At 37.9% G+C, this 6,000-nt stretch overlaps 1 long non-coding RNA gene across 1 annotated transcript; it reads right to left on the bottom strand.

Moving 5' to 3' along the window:
* Nucleotides 1-955: 955 nt before the first annotated feature.
* LOC147494227 (uncharacterized) lies at nt 956-2,403 on the bottom strand. The gene is made up of 2 exons (XR_015199267.1): nt 1,734-2,403; nt 956-1,099 (listed from the first exon to the last, which is right to left on the bottom strand). It is a non-coding gene; the product is annotated as an uncharacterized LOC147494227 (long non-coding RNA).
* Nucleotides 2,404-6,000: the final 3,597 nt, after the last annotated feature.

The raw sequence follows: 6,000 nt of genomic DNA, 5'->3' as shown, positions 1-6,000 counted from the left end.
GGCAGGTCAACCCGTCTCTTGTTCGAATCTCTGTATCGTGATTTTTTTCCATGTTAGGTGCGCTCACATGGCAGGTCAATCCGTCTCGTGTTTGAATCTCCATTTTGCGACCTTTGCCATGTCGGGTGCGCTCACATGACAGGTCAATCCGTCTCGTGTTTGAATCTCCATTTCGTGACTTTTGCCATGTCAGGTGCGCTTGCATGGCAGGTCAATCCGTATTTCAATTTTTTTTTTGTAATTTTGCAGATCTTGATTCAGAGTTAATATTTTTCATCGTGGGCATCTTTGATGATGGAAAGTTGGGACTATTTCCTTGAGTGCGGAGCATGGCAAATTGTACTTTTGGAATGTAAAGCAGAACCGAAGTTTGTAAATCTTTACTATATATGGGATTTGTTTGTTAAATGGTAAGTTTGGTGTGATTACCGTTTTTGGTTTTCGGTATTTAAAATTATGATAGATTTTGATGATTTTGTGTTTTAAGTTTGTGTTATACATGCTAACAGGGAATGCGCATAACAATGCTAAGAAAAATATCGAATGTCTGACTTGCATTTCACTAAATAAAATGTAAGTTTTTAGTTGTCTACCTACTGATTTGTTTTTGTTCACTGTTAGAGGTTGATCTCATATTCATGATATATTCATATTCACTATTATTTTTTCGGTTGTTTGGGATATTATTGAATTATGATGAGTTAAAGTATTTAGGGTTTGGGTTTTTCAGGCAAATATGGACTGTGTATAAGAAAATTTGGAAAATATCAAAATGTGCGACTTGCATTTCGATATATAATGGGACGTCAATTTTTGCCGCTTGCTGGTGATGATTAATATTTATTGGAATGAGACCTTGTGAGTTTTTATTAGTCTTCTTGTTCTATGTATAATTAACAATGTATCCGTTTCTATTTTTGCTTAGAAGTAGTGTGTTAATCTAAACAAGTTACAAGGCACTTGTTCACTTCATCTAGTAATTTCATTCTATTTGTTTACCTAAGGCTGAGTCCAATGGTGTGCTACTCTTCATCTCTATCCCTCAAAAGCACAGTGATATACGGATAGAGAGTGGAGTTGGCGAAGCAATGGTTTGAACCTATGAAGCACGGATACTCCTATAAAGGTGAAGTATCGGTATCCGACCCATTATCCGATCACGGATACGTCGGATCTGGCGTCCGATCACGATGTCGGATCTGCGATTTAGAGTATCTGATTTTTAATTAATTTTTAATTTCGATACGGGGGGATCACGCCCGAAATATTAATCTCACACAATTTTTTTTTGGAAAAAAAAAAAAAAAAATGCAAAAGAAGAAAAATGAAATAATTAAGTGGTACCTGACTAACTAATTCTAATCTGCAAAAAAATAGAACTTTCTTTTAAAACCTCCATTGATAAATCTTGAAAACCTTCTTTTTAAAACCCTATGAAATCAATGGGAGAGAGTGAGAGACTGATATCAATGGGAAATGAGAGAGAGAGACAGTAGAAATTGGAGAGGAGTCGGATATCAATGGGAGAGACGGGGCTGATTTCAGACCAAGTAAAAAAGGGAAAAATATTTAATTATATAATATATATATATATATATATATATATATATATATTATTCAAACGTATCTATGACATATCCGTATCCTATATTTTTGAAAAATACCGTGTCCGCGTATCCATGTCGTGTCGTATCCGTGTCGCGTATCGGTATCCGTGCTTCCTAGGTTTGAACCATCCTACGCCAGTTGAATTGGCGTGGTTTGAAAGCCACTTTTTTCCACGCCACTTCGACCAGCGCAGAATGAAAACCAAAAAAAAAAAAAAAAAAAACCATTCGACGCCACTTCGACCAACGCAAAATGAAAACCCAAATTTTGAAAAGACGAAACTGCCCCTGCGCCCTCTTTTAAACAGAACCACTTTCTTCCTCAACCATTTCGCCCCAAAATCTTTTAGCGCCACTTCCCCATCACTTCCAATTCAACAACCAACAATTCTTCGGTGTTTTTGCTAGATTTCGCTTTGTATTGCTTTGATTGGAGCCCAACACTCAAACAACTATAAAAACACAGCAACGTCCACAGCAGCCACACTTAAACCTTGTCATATTTGTAAGTTGGTCTTCTTCTTTTCTTTTGTTCATTTTCTTATAAACGAATTCCATATTGTGTTTTTGTTTAGAATTTATATGTTTATAGGGTGTTGTGATCATTGTTGTGACTTGGGGATCGACTTGTGGGTTGCAATACAAGAGATAGTAGGCTTAGATACAGAAGCTGAATTACTCTATTATAACCAAGAATAAGGGAGATGGAAATGATGCTTTTGAATAGGAGTAGGAGATGCTTTTGAGGCGTAGAGTAACAGTTATTTATGATTTGGATTGAGCAACTTTTCCACACGTATAAATCTCAAATATTTTCATTATACTTTTGATACACCATGTTTTGTTGTTTGTACTTGCTTTACATCGTTCAAGTGTGTCTTGAGCATCATGCCTCAGCCCCTCGTGATAATCTTGTCTGTGGTGCACTTGATGTGACTTTGAAGAAGTATGAAGAACTGCTTCCTTGGATGTCTTAAGAGTTTGATGTAGTTTTGTTTAAAGTTAAGGCTATACTTCTCAGCCACCTTTCTCACTCTTGCACAGGAATTCATTGGCATCTGTCACGTAGTTACAACTCCAGACCCATTACTGTACATGCCCTACCGAGTTGTTACCCAGTAAACTTATCATATTTAAAATGAAAATTACTACGAATGTTAAAAGGTTTAACACTTGAAAGCAAACTTAACATGTTTTTATTTTCTTGAAAATTTTTAGTGTTGGACACAAGAGTGTTAAAAGGCATGGAATTAGATTGTGTTTTTTTTTGCGACTCTTATGTGTCCAACAGAGCTGGGTTCTAGAAACCCTCATTTGTTTTTTCTTATAGATATCTTGCATGGAACCTATTAGTATTTGTATTTTTTATCATCCCCTTGTTTTTGTTCATTATTTTCTCGACAACAGGCATATAAATTTCTTCTGAGTACTTAGAATCTAGATTGTCCCTGTTGATTTTGATATGCTTATGGTTATAATTGCATTTTTTTTTAACTATTTATTTATTATTTCCCATTTTACCAAAGGAGTGCGTGAATAAGATTTATTTGCTTATGTGTGCTTGTATTCTGCTAGCTTTTTGGTTTTCCTTATTCACATACACGGAAGCTGTAAATCAAGGAGTCCACTGTTTTCACATTCATTTGTTACCAATTTATCAAGATTAATTCGAGTTGATCTCCAGTAAAATGTCCGGATTTGGGCGTGTACTTTGGAGTTCAAGGAGTAGAAAAAAGGCCGTGAAACAAATATCTTCTCGTTCAGAGGATACAAATCCTACTATTACATCGGATGATCCCACGACGTATGAACGTGTTGTTCCAAATGAAGAGACACATGTATCTTACAGTCTTCGAAATGGTGGGACAGTTCCAAAAATTGGTCTCAAAGGGACTTGGACTCCTGTGTTGAAGTGGATCAAATTAATAGACACCGTCGAATTTAGGCAATTCATTAATGACATTGGGTTCGACATTTTTGCACGAATAGATGATGAGCAGGCCGACCATGCTTTAACAGAAGCCATTGTGGAGAGATGGTGGGATTCTACCCATACGTTTCACTTACCATGTGGGGAGCTAGGAATCACGCCACTTGATTTCACTATGTTGACTGGTTTGCGTATTGGAGTTGGGAAGCCGCTGGCTTATGATAAGAGGTTTGAGTCATTTGAGTTGGCTGAAGAATATCTCCCATTGTTGAATGAAAATGACATTCAGTATGGTAGCATCAAGTTGGTTCATTTGGAGCAATATACGTGCTATGCCTATTCCGATGAAAAGGTGGACAGGGATATGTGTTTACGAGCTTTTATGATATATGCTATTGGTCATATTTTGTGTCCAAAAAGCAATAGCACGGTGCGTTTGCGGTATTTGGCGAGTCTTACTTCTATAGACGATATTTGTGGTTATGATTGGGGAGGAGCTGCGTATGCGTACCTAATTCGATCTCTGGACAAAGTATGTCGCTATGGCACTGAACCTGGGACTAAAACTATGTCGGCGATATGGCAAGTGCTTGAGGTAATGAAAATTAATTACATGTTATTTATTAAATTAAGTACTTAGTTATTTTAATTTGTGAGTTAATCTAAATTAATTGTGTTCAGTACTGGTATTACTCTTATTGCCAAAATGGCATGCACGTTCACAAAGTACCTGAGCCTAACCAGTTTCCAGCTATAAATAATTGGGGTCCAAGTTTTCGTCTGCGTGCCTCGGGTGAAGGTCGTCATATTTTAGACCTAGCTCGACAACAGTTAGAGTTTCGCAGTCGTGCTTCTATTATATGGCAGCCATGGAAGGGTTACATAGAACATCATTACGTTCAGAGGGCTAAAGAGTTGACTGACCTACGATGCATTGTGTTTGGAGCTCATGTACATACATGGTATTTGGGAGAGCGTTGTCTGCGCCAAGTGACGGGTGAAACTTTAATTCCTTGTGCTCCACCTTCCCCTGCGGATCTTAGTCTGGCCTCTCCTGCGACACTACAGTGGTGGTCAGAAAATGTTGGTGTTCCTGCTGCTAGTTTGGTCCGACCTGTTAGTGAGGACCAGTACAAAGCTTATTGGGGTCACGTGTCAGTAGGTATGCTTCTTCCCGCCTTGCGTAGAGCTGTAAACGTGGACTACATTGGTCCATCTGGTCTCCAGGATGATGTGCATATCTCACAACCGGTGGATGCGACCTTGTCTTACACACCTTACCCGCAGAGAGAGCGTGAGGTCGATGCACCCGACACTGCAAGCAACTGGACTATCCCTATCACTTTACAAAATGGGCAGATCATTCATCACCATATTGAACCAGTGGGTCGAGAATCAGTGCCCCAACTTCCTATTTCTAATCATATGTCTCGTGTAAGTAACTTAATTTGTTTGATTGTTTTATTTGTATTTATCACCGTACTTGTTAGTGTTGGTTATGATAAGTAATTGTTATCTTTGAATATATGCAGGTGAAGATGAAGGCAATGTTAGAGGATGTTCTACATGCAAATGCTTCAAAGGATCGTGTTATATCTCATATCTCAAATGGGATGTATAGTACTTCAGGTGATGTCATTCGAGCTTTTAACGACACTGTTGGTCATAGTAGTCCAGAGGATCAACATACTCATTCCCAAGTATTTGAGACTCATATGACCCCACCGGGAGGTGTATACTATCCTCAGTTTGAGCCTCCACAAACATCTAGGCGCCACTCTAGCTTCCATGGTGACTCCGGCTTTGATGGCGTTAGAAGTACTTTTCAGGGAGATAGTAGTAGCAATGGAGGGTGGTTTTAGCAAGGTACTTTAATAGCTCCCTTGGTGGCTTGATGGTATAACATCCTCAAATTTTTAACCTTAGATTATTTTAGCTATTTTTATAAAAATATATTTTTGTGATGCTTGTACCATTTATTTTATTTCTTTTATTTAGATGATTAATTAGTGTTAGTGTTTTGACATTTGGGCTTAGACTAACTTCGGCCCATGTTAAGTAATGGGCTTATGTATGGTGGCCCAGTAGCTTAATATAAATTTTCATTTTACAGATGACTTCTCTTCAGTATAGAAAGCTAGATTTCGAAGAGTTCTGTGCTACTTCTATAAGTGTGCATCAGATGGAGGCAATGGAGAGTTGGGAGCAGCATGCACATGGTGCATATGAGCTCTTTGAGAATGAAGGAAACAGGCCAATTTTTATCGAGGAACTTGCATTAGTAAGTTTTGTTTGTTGGAACCGGCTAGTGTCTATTCTATTGCTTGAGTACATCAGTTTATTTATGGTCAGTATATATTGTTCATTTAAGAAATTAAGAGCATTAGTAGATCGCAAACATAATGCATTACATTGTCAAATGGTAGGTCTTATACATAATTTCATACATGACATCAACCTATA

This window comes from Coptis chinensis, chromosome 6, assembly GCF_015680905.1.
Source record: "Coptis chinensis isolate HL-2020 chromosome 6, ASM1568090v1, whole genome shotgun sequence".
Lineage (NCBI taxonomy): Eukaryota > Viridiplantae > Streptophyta > Magnoliopsida > Ranunculales > Ranunculaceae > Coptis > Coptis chinensis.
Note: the sequence above shows the minus strand (reverse complement) of the source record. Positions and strands in the feature narration are given on the sequence as shown.